Consider the following 17170-nt stretch of genomic DNA (forward strand, 5'->3'; position numbering starts at 1 on the left):
TGTGAAGCATGTGTTGTGGGTCACTGTGGTGAGTGATGCGAGTGCCGAAAATTCTGAGACCAGCTTGTAGATGGGCTTGTGGTCCCAGTAATTATTTATACAGAAAAGCAGTTGCTGTGCAAGTCATAAACTACCCTGCATATAAACAGTGGCCCTTGATCCCACAAAATTGCCCATCAATGGACATTTTCTTGTTTCAAAAGTTTTTTTTTCTTTGCTTATGAATGACATTTTTAAAAAGAACATCATTGAGATTGTATATTATTTCAACTTGCAATTAATCATTTAAAAATTAAATTGGAACTCTATACTGCTTAATAGATACATTTAAAGAAAGTGTAGGGGTGGCATATATTAACTTTAGGAGAGTGAAGCCCTCTGGGATTGGAAGGAAAAAAGAATTGAAGAGAAAGACTCTTGGCTATTCCTGTTTACTTAAAAAAAATCCACAAAGATCTGAAACAAATAGAGTAAAATACCAACATTGTTAAAGCTGGGAGGTGGGAGCTCCTGTGGCCATGTGTAATACTGTCCTCTATACTTTTTTGAACCTTTGAAATGTTTGTAATAAAAATAAACATCTTAAAAATAATAGGATATAGAAGGAAGTAGACTTTTTTGAACATAGGTGTATATTGAGATTTTTTTAAAGTTCTGTATATGATTGTTTTGCCTTGTAGAAGAGAAAATGGACAGAAATGTCACGTTTGGATATGTAAGGCATAACAACAATTAGAGCAAACCCCTATCGATGTGCTTAGTATGCATTAGGCACAGTTCTAAACACATTACTCATTAACTTGTTTTGTGGAATATCAATTCAAACTTCCATCCAGAGATGTGATCACTTCACAAAAAAGTGTGTTGTTTCTCGGTGCACAGGTCTCGACCCACAGAGCTAGGGAGAAACAAACCTCTACCTCTGATGTAGCACCCTGGTGGGAGATGGACCTGAGGGAAACAGGCACCATCTCTAGAAAGGACCAGGCCTGCAAAGGGGCAGGCCTGCTTGGATGGCCTCCCCTCCCAGTCACTCTCTCTTCCCTTCAAAGTAGCCATGATCCTGACTGCTAATACCACCGATTACTTCCGCGTGTTTGTGACACTTACATACCTGATAACATGTGGAGTGCTTTCTTACGTCTTGCTCGTTTTACTCAACATTATTCAATTGATCCTTGAACGGTTAAGGGTGCTGCTTATCCCCATGCAGTTGAAAAACCCACATAAAACTTTTGGCTCTTCTCAGATTTAACTACCAAATAGCCTACTATTGACTGGAAGCCTTACCGATAACATAAACAGTTGATTAACACATAGTTTGTTGTTATATGTATTTATATTGTATTCTTACAGCAAAGTAAGCTAGAGGAAAGAAAATGCTTTTTCAAATTGTGGAAAATCTCCAAAACATTTTCCAATATATTTATCGAAAAAAAATCCCTGTGTAAGTGACCTGCACAGCTCAAACCCATGTTGTTCAAAGGCCAATTGCATTTTTAATATTTATTTATGCGATTGCATAAAAACCAGTAGATCATTCATTTTCATTGCTGTAGAGTTTTCCACTGTGTGACTATGTTATAATTTATTGGTCTATGATACTATTAATGGACATTTGGGGAGTTTTCAGTGGAGGCTACTAGGAATGGTGCTGCACTGAACATTTTTGTGTATGTCTTTTGATGCAAGTATATATGCTTCTCAGTTATATATATAGATATCTGAGTATATCCCTAGGGTATACATATATATGTTAGCTTTTGTAGACACTTCCAGTGGTTTCCCAAAGTGGTGGCACCCATTTAATCTCCCTCCAGCAGGGTGTGAGATTTCAAGATACCCTGTAATATCAGCAAAACTCAAAGTTGACTTTTTTTAAGATGAATATTTAATCTATGCCTCTCTGTGCTCATATTTAGTATTTTTCTAGAAAGGAGATTTCTGGTGGGGCAAGAGCTTCCTCCTATACTGTTTTTCTTTTAAAAAAATCTTTTTGTTTATTCCATGTATTTTCTATTCTAGGTGACTCTTAGAATAAATATATAGAATCCCATAAAAATGTTAGTCATTGCTAGATTAAGGTTATGCATATTTAAAATTTTGATAAATACTGCTAAATTGCCTATCAGAAAGGTTGTGTCAGTGTCTAGTACTATCGACAATGAAAAAGAGTTAACATTTGTTTTCACCTTCACCAACCCTGGATATTAACAAATTCTAAAATTTTACCCAAAAAGCATTATTACATTCAAATTTGAATTCTTCTCATTAATAAGGAGGAGGAGTCTGTCCCTAATAATATGCATACATTAGTCATTCTTTGCTTGTCTTCCACATCTAGCATTTTTCTCTTTAATCTTTTGTAAAAACTTTTTTTTACTTCTATTTCATCTGTTCATCTTTCTTGTTTTTACTATTTGTCCTTCCTGTGTCTTCTTTTATGTTCCTTTCAATTTTGTCTTAATTTCTGATTGTTCTGCTATTTTCTTCAATTTCTTCCTTGAATTCTTCAAGTGCATGAATCATTTCCTTCTATTGCTTTATCACATCTTTTCTGAGAGTTTTAGAAAAATTTCTGCTTTGTATTTTGCTCGTAGGAGCAATTGCTTCATTAATTTTTCAAATTCATGGCAACATATTGGTCAACAATTTTATGTGCTTCAGGATCATAACTTTTTTTCTGATAAAGGTTTTTTATTTCTTGATAAGTCTTGCTGATTTTTCCACAATAAATAATTAATATCTTTGTACACATTAAGGACTGTCTCCTTCTCTGCTACCACAGAGACAGACTGCTTCCTGAAAGTATGGCTCAGCTTTGTGAATCTTTGAGTGACCCTAGTCAAAGAATGCTTCTTTGAATCAGATCAGGTCCAAGAGTGTTTCTGTTGCCCACCTTGCTTACTATGTTTCTTGATATTGTTTTTGAAAATAGAAGATAAAAATGTACACTTCAAGGAATGGCTCCAACTATTTTTACAGACACAGCCATCTCTGCCTTCTGAGCCCCAGGCTATCGTGCCACTCTGAGACATTTTCTGTGTGTTCTTCTGATAGCTTTTGCTTAGTATCAGCTGTTTTGGCATTCCTTGCATTCATTTTGGAATCTGTGTATAATACCTGGATATCTTGGCTTCACTAAAAATAGAGTAAGTTTTTCCCCTTCTCCTAGCTGTTTTTGTAGGATTTCCTGAAGGACCAAGGGAAAGATGTTTATTCATTCAATGATATTCTTATTTGATGTCTGACCTTATTCTTTGACCTTGAAGTCAAAACATCCTCCTGTTGTCAGTGTTCTTGCAAATTCTGAAAAATGACTTCATGTCAATGCTTTCCAATATTTCAATTACAACGTTTTATTGATTTTATTTTATAAGACAATAAAGTGAAAAGAATAATATAAATACCAATGTGGGGGTGGGGGTAGACTGTCTCTCAGTGGTTCCTTCTTTTGGAATTGGCACCAATACTAAGGGGGGGCCTTATCTCTGTCCCTCTGACCACCATTCTTTGGTACACTACTACAAATGATCAGTAGGAAATACCACAATCACTAATTCAGAAATATCATAATTACCAATGCAGAAGTTCCTCTGTCACCTCTTTTTTCACTTTCTTCTAGAAAGAAAATGGTAAAGCATTATTTTACTTGTTGTACTTATATCTTAGGATAACTGCTATTATTATTATCATTTTACAAGTGATAAAATAAAGCTCAGAGAGGTTAGTTGCCAAGAGAATACACCCAGGAAATTGCAGGGATAGGATTTGATTCCAAGACCACCAAACTCTGAAGTCCACATTCATTTTATACTACACTTTTCTACCATACTGTACTATGCAGTTTCCTTACTTTCTGGGGTGAATTTGCATTCCTTGAAAATATACATGCTCTAAAGTTCAATAAGCTCAATAACCATTATTGAGTTTAAGGACAGGTATATTACTTTAGTCATTAGGTTGCTAGTAATGACTGTTTTTCTTTTAATTTCCAAGTGATAATCAAAAACAATTTTTGCTTGGGAAAGAGCTTTTTTCCCTTGAATTTTTAACTTTTCTACAGGGAGTAAACTTTAAAAAGTTGGCTAACTCAATTCAAGATCTAAGGAAGGGACACATTCCTATCAATAAGTCCAGGAACTCATCTACATTTCCTCTGGGTCACAGGGCAGAGGAACCAGAGTGCTTTCAGCTCTTGTGTGCAGGTAAGCACAGACAGAAGATGAGCAGGCATAAGGCATTAGGCTGCTGAGACAAAAGTGCACGGTTCCAGTCCTGACTCTGTGGCTCATGAGCTGGGGAGCCTTGCGTGAATTGCTTACCCTCTTGGGATTTCAGTTTTCTCATTTTTAGGAATAAAATATTAGATGAAGTATCTTATGTAAGGTTTCCTTTAGAGCAAATATGATACAATTTTATACTTTTAAAAATGGGGACTGTGTGAGTTATATCGCTATAGGTAAAAAAAGAAAAACCCACAGCTTACAAAAGTATATATACACTATATAATCCAAATAATATCTTAGAGGAAACACAACACATTAAAAACAATCTATATCTCTGGGTGATAGAATTTTCTTCTGTGTGTTTTCTGCTTTTTTCAAGTTCTGAACAGTGAATATGCATTATTTTTGTAATCTGAAAAAAATGTATTTTGGGTTTTTTTTTTAACACATTAGAAACTGCAAGTGAACCAAAAATAGAACAAAACAACCCAAATTTTAAAGTAACCAGGATACCAGATGGAAGGCCCAACATCCCACATATTGTGGAACGTTTTAAGATGTCAGGGGGTCAGGATCTCATCTGACAGACGGACTCCCCAGCAGCCCAGTCCCACAGCATCTGGGGACAGTGTTTCCGCAATGACTCACAGGGACTGTGCCAGCCAGCCCCGGATCACGGCCTTTTCCATTTCTAGCTCCAGAGTTGTGATGGCCTGACACTGTGGTTCTCATGGAATTTTGAAACAAGCCTGGCTTCATCATAATGACTGCCTATTCAAGGCAGAAATGGGAAGGAGGATATGACTAATGACATTTGGAGGGGCTATGGGAACAAAACCAAAAATTACAGTGACTTTCTGGTTGGGACACACTGGATAGGAACAGAACGGCGTATTCACAAATCCAAAGCGTGTGGCCTGGCCGAGGGACCAGAGGCAAAAGAAACACAGCAGACCCTCCCAATTTGCCAGTTGTGAATGAGGGCACTTGAGATTCAGAATGGGACTTGGGCAAGAAGCCTTTTGACAGGTGGGCTCCTCAGTACTGGGGGTAAACTTCCTTGGTCTAGAAACCATAGAGAGAAGTCTTACTTTGGTGTGAAGGATGCTCTCAGTTGTCCTGTGAACATTATGCTCCTCCCCTGCCCCAAAACTATCCCCATGGCACTGCATGATCCTCATGGTAGATGCAAATAAAATCATTGCCATTTCATAAGCTTAGGTAATTGTGTAAAGTCCACAACTTCAGGTATTCCAGTTTCCCTTTATTAAAACAGGCAATTTTTACCTTAGATCCATAGGCCTTTGAGGGGTCTGTGGATGGAATTAAGGGGTCCTTCAACTTAGATATATGAGTAATTGCATGTTTATTTTCAGTAGCTTCTGACTGAAATTCAGCATTTCCTTCCATAACAAACCACAGCAATATTAACAGCACCTTGACATTGTCAACAGCAAGTATGGATATATTCAGTCACATTACAATTGTTGCACCTATGTCAGAATACTATTTATGCTCGTTACTACTTGAAAATCACAGAACTTATTAGACCCATTGCTAAGCCTTGCCATTTAATAAATTAATTAAAAAGCACATCTATTACAATAACATAAAATCACTTAGAAAAAAATTCTAATAACTAAATCCATATAAACATTTCTTTTGTAGCCCTCTGTACTTTACATTGTGAGTTTGAAAACATTATTCTGAGAAGCTGTCTGCAGTTTCACAAGATGGCCAAAGGGTCCACAGTATAAAAATAGTCTAAAATGTCTGCAATAAACAATACAGTATTTTCTTTTTCACCCAGACTCAACATGAGGCTAAATCTTTGGCACTTCACTACCTCTGAAGATTTCTGTTTCCAGCCAAGATGGAATGGCAGGGACTGGCTTTACTCTCTGCCAGTATAATTTAAAAACTGGGCAAAATATATGAAACAGCCATTTTTAAGACATTGGACATAAGCAACAAAGGATAGTGGTCTCTGAGAAATGGAAAATGAACAAGGTAAACCCTTCAGCCCATGAACTTACTGCCAAAAGGGAATTTCCAGGCATCAGTGCAGAAGCGGGGAACCAGGTGGGGCCTGGCAGCCTCCCTGGATGAGGGGTTGGAAATCTGAGAGACCAAGGTGGCTAGAGTTTGCAAAGCAGAGTATCAGAAAATAAAAAGAGTACTAAGGGGAGAAGACTCTGGAGATGTCAGTGGATCTCCTCAAATCATCTGAGGACAGATCAGCATGTGTGTGAGAGAAAGTGACCCATAGCTGAGGAAAGAAGCACCTGAAAGAATTAGAAGGAAAAGCATCAGAGCTCAGGCTGAGCAGAGAAAAGTTTGTAATTTGGGGTATTGGTTTTGCCTCAGTAATGGAGAAAAAACTTGACCCTAAAGTAAACGCTGGCCTAGTCCCTCCTATCACCAGCTTAAAAGTATTATTTCTTCCTTAGATGTTTTTGCAGAAGAACCAGTGAAGCCATCTGGGTCCTTAGATATGTGTGTGTTGTGTGTATGAGTGTGCACTTTGAAGATGTTGCTCCTCACGTGCATGGTTTCAAACGAGATATGTCCTGCCATCTTCATCTTTGTTCCTCTATAGATAACGCACTCTTTTTCTCTGGTTAAGATTTGCTCTTTACCACTGGTTTTAAACAATCTGATTATACTGCACCTTGGTTTTCTTCATGTTTGTTGTGCTTAGGGTTCATTAAGCTTTTTTGGACTTAAAGTATGGATTTATAGTTTTCATCAAATTTTTAGACTCAAGGGCATAATTTTTTAAAATATATTTTCCTGCCCTCTCCTCCTATGCAGATCCTGATCACACATATATTAGGCCACTTAAAGTTGTTCAACAATTCACAGATTCTCTGTTCATTGTTTTTCATTCTTTTTCTTAATATTTTATTTGTGGATGGTTTCTATTGACTTGTCTTCAAATTCAATGAAGGTCTGTTCTTCAGCATCTAATCCATCCCATCTTCTGGAGCATTAATCCTATCCAGTGTATGTTTCATCTCATACATGGTAGTTTTCATCTCTTCAATTCTGATATATACAATAAAACCTAGCCCTAAGCAACATAAAATTCACAGTCTAGTAACAAAATAAAAATGATCAGTTGTGGAAAGAAGCAGGAAAACATGTTTCATAACTAGGAGAAAAATTAGTCAAGAGATACAAAGAGTCGCTAGAGATGATGAAAGTATTAAAAAAGAATATTAAAACAGCCTTTATAAGTATGATCCATATGTTCAAGAAGACAGAAAAAGATGATGATGAGAGCTATGGAAGATTTTTTTAAAAGATACAAATGGAGCTTATATATATATATATATATTATCTGAAGTAAAAAAAAATATGGAATGGAATTTAGAATGAATTAGATACTGTAGGAAAACAGGTCAGTAAAGTTAGAGACAGAGCAATGAAACTAATCATAATGAAGCAAAGAGGGAAAAGTCTGAAATAAAAATAAACAGACCATCAATGACTTATTCAACAAAACAAGTAGTCTGATCAACATGTAGTTGCTATCCCGAGAAAAGGGGGGAGGCCTTAAAAAAATTGAAAAAAGAATGGCCAAGTATTTTCCAAATTTGATGAAAACTATAAATCCATGATAGAGCAAGCACAACAAGCCCCCTGTGGAGTAAACAGAGCCATACCAAGGCACATCATAATCAAATTGCTAAAAACCAATGATAAAGAGAAAACTCTTAAAAGATGTTAAAGGGAAAAATAAGGACATGTGACACAGAGAGGATCAGAGATAAAAATGAATGACGGCAAATTTTTAGTCACAAAGTATAGAAGCCCTCAGAAAATAGGGCAACGGAATTAAATCAATGAATGAAAATACCTGCCAATTTAGAATTATCTACACAGCAAAAATATTTTCAAAACATGAAGTCAAAAAATGACAAACAAAAGGTAAGACAATTTCTTCCCAGTAGATCTGCATCACAAAAAAAGTTAAAGGACATTTTTTTCATGAAAAAGGAAACTGGTACTAGATGGAAATATATATCTACACAAAGTAAGAAAGAGTCCAGGAAATAGTTAAGTATTTGGGCAAATAGAAAATTCTTTGCACTGCAGACTGACCGGGCATCTGGTCACCCCCATGTGATGGGTTGGGTAGATTCGTGGCTAACTGAGGTAGACTGGGTGTTGGGCACCTTTGGCAGGAGACAACCTTGGGTTCTGAGAGTTTGCCTCAAGGTCTGAAAAAGTGCAGTGGCTTTAGTTGCAGACGCAAGTTGAAAGCGGCAAATCATTCATACTGGAAGGTCTGCTGTGTGCTCCTGACTTCCCCAAGGACACTTTAACCTACAGTGCTTTCGGGAAACAATGGGAGGGTTTGCAGACTTCATGTTGCTGTCTGGAGCTGCAGTATTAGGCTATAGAGACAGTGTGAGTTAGGTCCCGCTGTGTCTGATCCTGTGGTGGGTGCCTCACGCCTTCTTTCATTTAGTCTCACACATAGTGTTCTTCCCCTTTTACAGATGAATAAACTTAAAGATAAAATAAGCATGGAGGAAAGCAAGATGCAAAACAGTATACAACATGCTATGTTTCATGTAAAAAAATATATGTACATTCATACACATACATATTTGACTTTTTTTGCAACTAGAAACACAGAAGCTAATGAAAATGGTATTGGGGGCAGGGAAACAAGAGTGTGGCAAAGAGAATATGGATGGTAAAATTTCATCCCTTTTTTTAATAAGCCTTGATTTTTTATGTAACATTTAATGGAAAAGAAATAGAAAAAAGAAAACGTTAAAGGTGAACATAGATTAATGAACACTATCAAATTAATGATATATGCATGCAGAGAAAGTAACTGTTTTAAGTAACTTAAACTCACAGTACTCTTGACTACATCCTTACAGGGAAGTTTATAATTTATATTAGTAGAATTGGTGTTATAGAAAAGGAGGAAAGCAACAAAATTATACCATAATGATAAGCATAATGGAAAGGCCCCTGAACAGAAGGCCTGTATCTGTTCTATCTGTTCTTTCATGAGCAAAGTGCTTCCTCTACAACTTTCAATTTCCTGTGTAAATAAAAAAACTGGAACTTCACAATAAAAAAAAAAGAGATGTCATTTTGATGACCACTTCCTAAATAGAGAAGACATAATAACATGGTGCCAATGAAAATGTTGAAAAGATCATTTAAAGAGCTGATTGGCACAGTTTAGAGGAAGATATAACAATATAGCTGCTGCTGCGGTTCATAAATAAGAACTTGCGGTGTTTAAATTCTTTGATTTCTTGCATTAAAACTAGAGAATTTTCAGGGAAGCCAGTAAGAGATAAGGGTTTAATTTTAAGTGTTGGTATTTGTAGTATGGGGTTCATAATTTGGTGTAAAAACATTTGAGGGGCATTATGGTGCTAGGTTGGTCAATAAAAGTATTGAAAGCAGTTGGGAAAAAATGTTTATGTGGGAAAGAAATGTCTATATGCTAGACACTGGCCACAATCTCTATAAATATTTGGTGAATAAAAGCAAAGAGGGATGTGATATCTATCAAGTACTCACTGTTTGCCATGGACATTGCTCAATTAAATGATAGAGTTTATTTATAGTTAAATCGAAATGACTACCGACTTTTGAACTTTTTGGTTTTGATATTTCCTATTGTCAGATATGAATATTTTATTTTCCATAATTTTGAATAAAGTTAATTGTTATAGCAAAAAAGAAATGTTTCTTATTTTAATCTCTTTAAAAGAAATTTGACTATTTAGAGCAAACAAAGAATCTACTGTGGGGTTTATAATATATATAGAAGTAAAATATATGAAAACCAAAGTACAAAGGTCAAAGGGGTAGAAATAGAACTACACTGTTGTAAGATTCCTGTATTATTTAAGTTATATAATACTATTTGAAATAAGATTTGCATGATTTATAGTTATTATAATTCATTAAATTTTATTAATTTATAGATATAATTTGTGTGTTATCTTAGTTTTATTTTAAATATCTTGTTTTTATATATATTAAACAGTGTATATATATGAATTTGTGTATAAACCCTAGAGCAAATATAAATATATGTATATATATTTATATAAACATATAAACATATACATATATATATGTATATAAACCATATAAATATATATATATATATGTAAACCCTGGAGCAACTACTGAAAAAATAAAACCAAGAGGTGTAGTTGATAAACTTATAGTAGAGATATAATGGGATCATAAAAAATACTCAATTAATCAAAAATAAAGCAAGAGAAGAGGAGAAAAAGGAGCAAATATCAAATGCAACAAATAGTAAAAGTATAGCAAGATAGGTTTAAACAAATCATATTGACAATTACATTAAACATGAATGATGTAAACACTATTAAAAGGGAGAGATTGTCAGATTAGATAAAAAAGCAAGATCCAAATAAGTACTATCTACAAGAATGCCATTTTAAATATAAACACATATAAATAAATATAAAGTCACATATATGTTAAAAAATTGGAAGGGTGGAAAACAATATGCCACGTGTGCAGAAAAGAGCTATAAAAAGCCTAATAATTACTATCCTTAGACAGGTCTTCTTTAAAGGTTGGTCTTTGGCTGGTATCTGGAAATTTGGCCTTTGAGGGATTACTATCATTTCTAGAACTTATAATAGTGGCTTACTGTGCTTAAAGTATTTGTTCAAACTATGTGGTTCATGGTGAACAACTACTTATCTTCTGGCAGTCTGGAAGAACTAACACAAATTATACACAAATTCTTCTATAAAATAGATGTGGAAGAAATTTTCAACTCATTTTATGAGGTCCATGTTACCCTGATACTAACACCAAAGACAGTACAAGAAACTATAGACCAATTTCCCTCATGAACATACATATAAAAATCCTTAACAAAATTTAGGCTGATTGAAGCTAGCAACATATGAAATAAATAATACATCACAGCCAAGTGATGCTGATCCCAGAAATGCAAGTTTCATTTAACATTTTAAAATCAACCAAGGTAATTCACCATATTTACAGATTGAAAAAAAACCTCATATTATCTTTTCAACACATATAGGAAAAGCTTTTGATAAAAATTCAGCATTCAACTGAGGGTTATGATAAAAATCCTCAGTGAACTAGGTCTGAAAAGAAAATTTGTTAACCTGATAAAGGACACCTACAAAAACCCTACAGCTAATATATTTAATTGTGAAAGACTGAATTCTTACACTTAAAATCAATGCATTGGGGGACCTATAGCTTGTGTATTAAATTAAGAATATGCAGATTATGACCTGCTGAATAAAGAGGCATAAGCCACCCACATGGGGTTGGCAGGTAGCTGCCTCAGCATCCAACCTTCCACTTTGTGCAAGTGAAAACACCAGGGTCATTTTGACTGAAGGCACAGTTTCAGTACACTAACATGAAGGAAGTAAAGTCACAAGATATATTGCTTACGTGTCCCAGAAACAGGGATTTGTGTGTGCAATGAGCTGGGTGAAGGGCAGCCCTACCTCCCAGGTTACAATTGAGCAGGAAATAGACAGCAGGGTAGTTAGCACCCATTACTTATAAGATGGTTGGGGCAGAGGTCATTAATTTTTTTGTTAGTTCAATTCTAAGTGGTTATTTAAAAAGGTGCCCTGGGAAAAACAATGTGGGAACTTTTGGCAGAAACCCTAAGCTCAGTTCCTTATCTAAATGTCCAGACTCTGGGTGTGAACAGGATTGTCATACTGTAAAATGTGTAGACAGCAACTCAAAATAGTTGTTTTCTCATCACAATCACAAACAAAGTAAATATGCTCACTCTCACCACCTCCTTTCAATGTTTTATTGGCGGTCCTAGTCAATGCAATAAGGCAAGAAAAGGAATAAAAGTTCTACAGATTTGAACAGAAGAAAATAAACCTTATTCAAAGAAGACACAATCATGCACATAGAAAATCCCAAGAAATTTACAAAAGAACAAATTTGGCAAGGTTCCATCATACAAAATCAATATAAAAACAATTGTATTTATAAATAGAAATTGGCAGGTAAAATGATTGTACCAATTATAGTAACATTAGAAATATGAGATAGGGATATATTTACAAAATGAATACAAGAACTATATATGAAAAGTTCAAATTGTTGCTAAGAGAAACTTTAAAAGATGTGAGTAAATGGAGAAATATACTACATTTATGAATAGGAACACTGTTAACAATGCTAACAACTTCCAAATTAATCTATACATTCAACACAATACCCATTAAAATCCCAGCAGCTTTTTTTTTCCAGGTGAGATGGGGAGAGGTTGACAAGCTAACTTTAAAATTCTTATGGTAATTCAAAGAACCTAAATAGCCAAAAATATCTGAGAAAGTACAAAGTTTGACGTTTCATACCATCTGACTTTAAAACTTAGTAAGCTACAATAATCAAGATAGCATTCTATTAGTTTAAAGACAGAAATATATATCAATGGAACAGAATAGAGTCCACAGGTTGATCCAACATATATGGTCAATTGAATTCAGTAAAGGTGTAAGGTAATTCAATAAGGACATGATTGACTTTTCAATAAATATTGTGGGAACAATTGGCTGTTCATATACAACAAATAAACCTAGACTCCTTATATCACATATACAAAAATTACCAAGAAATGTATCACAGACTGAAATATAAGAGCTAAAGCTATCAAACTTCTAGAAGAAAACTTGGTTGTCCCTGTGGTATTGGGTTAGACAAAGAATTTTAAAGTAAGACATAAACATAAACAAATGAAAAAATTGACAAATCAAACTCATCAAAGTATAAATGTTTTGCTTTTCAAAGATATTGTTCAGAAAATGAAAAGGTAAACTACAGACTAAAAGGAAATATTTATGAAACATCTATCAAATACAGGACTTATATCCAGACTACAAAAAGAACCCAATAAAAAATGATCAGAAGATTTGAACAGATACACCATTGAAAAATATATAGACTGTAAATAAGTGCAGGAGAAAATGCTGAATATTATGTCAGTAAGGATACAAATTAAAGCCACAATGAGATTCTACTACATAGCCACTACAATGTCTAAAGTGAAAAAACTTGGCAATGCCAAATTTGAGTAATAGGAGCTCTCACACAGTGCTTATAGGAATGCAAAATTGGACAGATAATGGGAAAACTAGTGTGGGAATTTTTTACATTGGTAATTACCATACGACTCATTTAAGCCTACCATTGCTAGATATTTACCCAGCAGAAAGAAAACAAATTTTCATACAAAGATATATATTTAAATGTTCATAGATATTTTATTCTTAATAGTTCCCAATGGCAAAAAGCCCAAATGGCCACCAACTGATGAATGGACATTGTCTAAATGATGGTATATCTATTCAATAGACTATTACTCAGCCTCAAAAAGTAACAAATCACTGATACCTGGAATAACACAGATACATTTCAAAAGGATTGTGGCTAAGTACAAGAAGCCAGACCTAGGTATATATACTGAAAGAATTCATTTGTAGCCAATTCTAAAAAGTGTGTACTATCACTATAATATAGTAACAGTGATACTATGCTACAGATAATGGATCAGTGATTGCCTGAGGTTGTGGGTGAGGGGATGGGGATCTGACTACAAAGTGTGTACAGGTGAAATTCTTGAGGATGATAGAAATGTTCTACATCATGATTGGGATGGTGGTAACATCTGTCAAAGCTCATCAAACTGTATACTTAAAATCATTAACTTTTATTGTGTGTAAATTATACCTTAGTAAAGAAATAAAAAGTTGTATTTAATTTTTTTCTTCAGCTCATGGTGCCTGCCACATTGTTAGGACTTGCTAATATTAAGTTACCCCTCTATTTTCTGAATTGATAATATAATTATGCCCCTGAAGCTTCCCTTCTCCCACCAACTGCCCCAGGCTTTTCTCTGGGTCATCTTCAAGAATGACTCAGATTGGCTTGGGCCAATTAGCATATTCTCTTTCCCTGACCACATTGGGTTCAGGATAGGCACATAGTTTGATCTGGACGAACAATTCTCAGGAAATGTTTTCTGGGGGATTCTGGGAAAGAGTTTCAGTTCTCTCTTGCAGGAACAGTCTTTTCCTCTAGATGGTAGATGTAAGGATATGTATGAGGATACAAAGTCTGGAATTTGCTGAAGCAAATGGGTACTACCTTGAAGAAAGCTGGCCTCGGATGAAGCCAATCACAGAAGGCCAAGCCAGAAAATCTTTTTTGTATTAGTTGTATTAGTTTCCTAGGGTTACTATAACAAAATACCACAAACTGGGTAGCTTAAACAACAAAAATTTATTGTCTTACAGTTCTGGAGGCTAGAAGTCTGAGGTCAGGGAGTTGGCAGGGTTAGTTCCTTCTGAAAGGCTCTGAGGAAGACTCCATTTCAGGCCTGTTTCCTAGCTTCTGGTGCTGGCCAGCGATCTTTGACATTCCTTGGCTTGTAGATGTTATCTTCCTCATCTTTTCCTTTATCTTCACATGGTGCTCTCCCTGTGTGTGTGTCTATCTCTGTTCAAATTTCCCGTTTTTATAAGGACACTGGCCATATTGGATTAGGGCCCACTCTAATGATCTCATTTTAACTTGATTGCCTCTGTAAAGACCCTATTTCCAAATAAGGTCTCATTCTGAGGCCCTGGAGTTTCGAACTGCAGAATACCTTTTTTGCAGGGAGGACACAGTTCGACCCATAACAAAAGTAGAACCATAACTCTAAGAATGTGGTGAGTCAATTAATCAAACAGTACTTGGAGATCACCCTACCCCTGGACTTCTTAGTTATTGAAGCGACTAAATACCATTTTTTACTTTAGAGTATTTGGGTTGAATTTTCTTTGTTTGCATCTGAAAGACTCCTAACTATTCTAGATAAACAACCAGGAAAGGACTTCAGGAGTTTTTTACAACAATGGGAAGACTATGTTAGGCTATAATTAAAGTTCCCAAATTGCTGTCCCAGGACCAGGAGCATCATCATCATCCGGGAACTCAGTAGAAACACAGAATCTCAGGCTTCACTTCAGACCTACTGAGTCTGAAACTCTGGGTGTGAACCACCCTGTGTTTTCACAAGCCAGGCAGGTAATTCTAATGCCCGCTCAAGTTCGTGAACCACTAGACTGTAAAATAGACTGTAGTTTGATAAGCAGAGCTAGAAATACTTTATTTGTGGAACAACCACAAAGAACATCATGAGCTAAGGCAGGAAACCATTCCTTTGCTCTCTATGCTTCTCTCCTTCTCCTCTGTGAGTGTGTTTACTTATTTTTGATTGTGATAAAGTATACCTAGCATAAAATTTACCATTTAGCCCATTTTAAGTACATAATTCAGTGGCACCAAGTACATTCACGATGTTGTACACTCTTCCCCACCGTCCCTCTCCAGAACTTTTCCATCATCTCAAATTGAAACTCTGTATCCATTAAATGGTTCCCCATTTCCTCCTCTCCCCAGCCCGTGGTGACCTCTATCCTACTTTCTGGCTCTTTAAATTTGTCTATTCTAGGTAACTCTAATAAGTGGGATCATATAATATTTGTTCTTTTGTGTCTGGCTTATTTCACTTAGCATAATGCCTTCAAGCCTTATCCTTTGTTTTTGCAAATGCCCAAATCAAATGTCCTCTGTCAGCTTCAGCTTGTAACTCTCAAGTTTAATCTGTAGGTCAGTCATCACTTCCTTGTCTAATACACTGACTAGATAAAGTTTTTCAGAGGTACTGTGCCACCCCACTTTGTGAAGATATCTCATCTGACCTTCTGTTTTAAACATTTTAGGACGCGGAACCAGTTGTCAGAGGACTCAGAGATCCATAAGATTAGCCCAGCATAGCACCCGAAGATGGGTTCAGGAAACAATTCCTGTTCTTTGTAGCCTCTAAATAGTTTAGATTTCTTCAAGTAATTTAACCTTCTGTTGTGTTGAGTCTATAGCTTGCAATGAAAATCTGGGACTTACTTTTAAAGAAGCAATCATTTCAACTTTTCATTGTGGCATCAGCTGCAGGGTATCCACGGTGTGGGTGACTGACGCTGCACTTCTGCAACCATTACGGAGCTATGCAAATGGTGCCCTTCTTGTATCCCAATCACAAGACACATGAAATAATTTTGCAGAAAATGCTACTGCTTACAACTAAAATAAATTTCCACCTGTAAATTCCAAAATCCACTCTCTCAGCAGAACCCTGTTAACACACTTATTTCTTACTTTTTATTATAGAAAATTTCAAACATAGGGAAGTGGGAACCTCACATATGTATTACCTAACTTTGTCAGTTACCCACATTTTGACAACCATATTGATTTATTCAATCCTCCAACTTGTAATTTTTTTTTTTTGCTGGAGTATTTCAAATAAGATCCAGATATTATCTAATTTCACCTGGATACTCTTAGGTATGTATCTTTCACAGATAAGGGCTATTTTTTACATATCTATAATACGTTTATATTCCTAACAAAATTACTTCAATGTTATCTAATACCCTGTCCATGCTCAAACGTCTCCAGTTTTTTTCAATATAGCTTCTTATAGTTGCTTGTTTGAATCAGGATCTAAGGAAATTCCACAGATGGAATCTGGTTGTTTTATCCCTAAATCTCTTTTAATCCATATGAGTTCCCTCTCTCTTTTGTTTGATGCCACTTGTTGAAATAACTGAATTATTTGTGGAGTATACTTTTCCAGATTCTGTATTTGATTATTTCCTTGTGGTATTGTATGTCCTGTAAACTGGGATTATTAGATCCTAGAAGCTTGATAGGTTTGCATTCATAGTTTTTTTTTTAAAGTTTTGGCAAGAATATTTCATAGGTAGGGCTATGTACTTTCTATTATCTCGAATCAAAGGGCAAACATATTTAGTGGCTGTGACATTTTTAGTGATGTTAAGACTGATCAGTAT

Source organism: Manis pentadactyla, chromosome 18 (assembly GCF_030020395.1).
Source record: "Manis pentadactyla isolate mManPen7 chromosome 18, mManPen7.hap1, whole genome shotgun sequence".
In the NCBI taxonomy this organism is placed as follows: Eukaryota; Metazoa; Chordata; class Mammalia; order Pholidota; family Manidae; genus Manis; species Manis pentadactyla.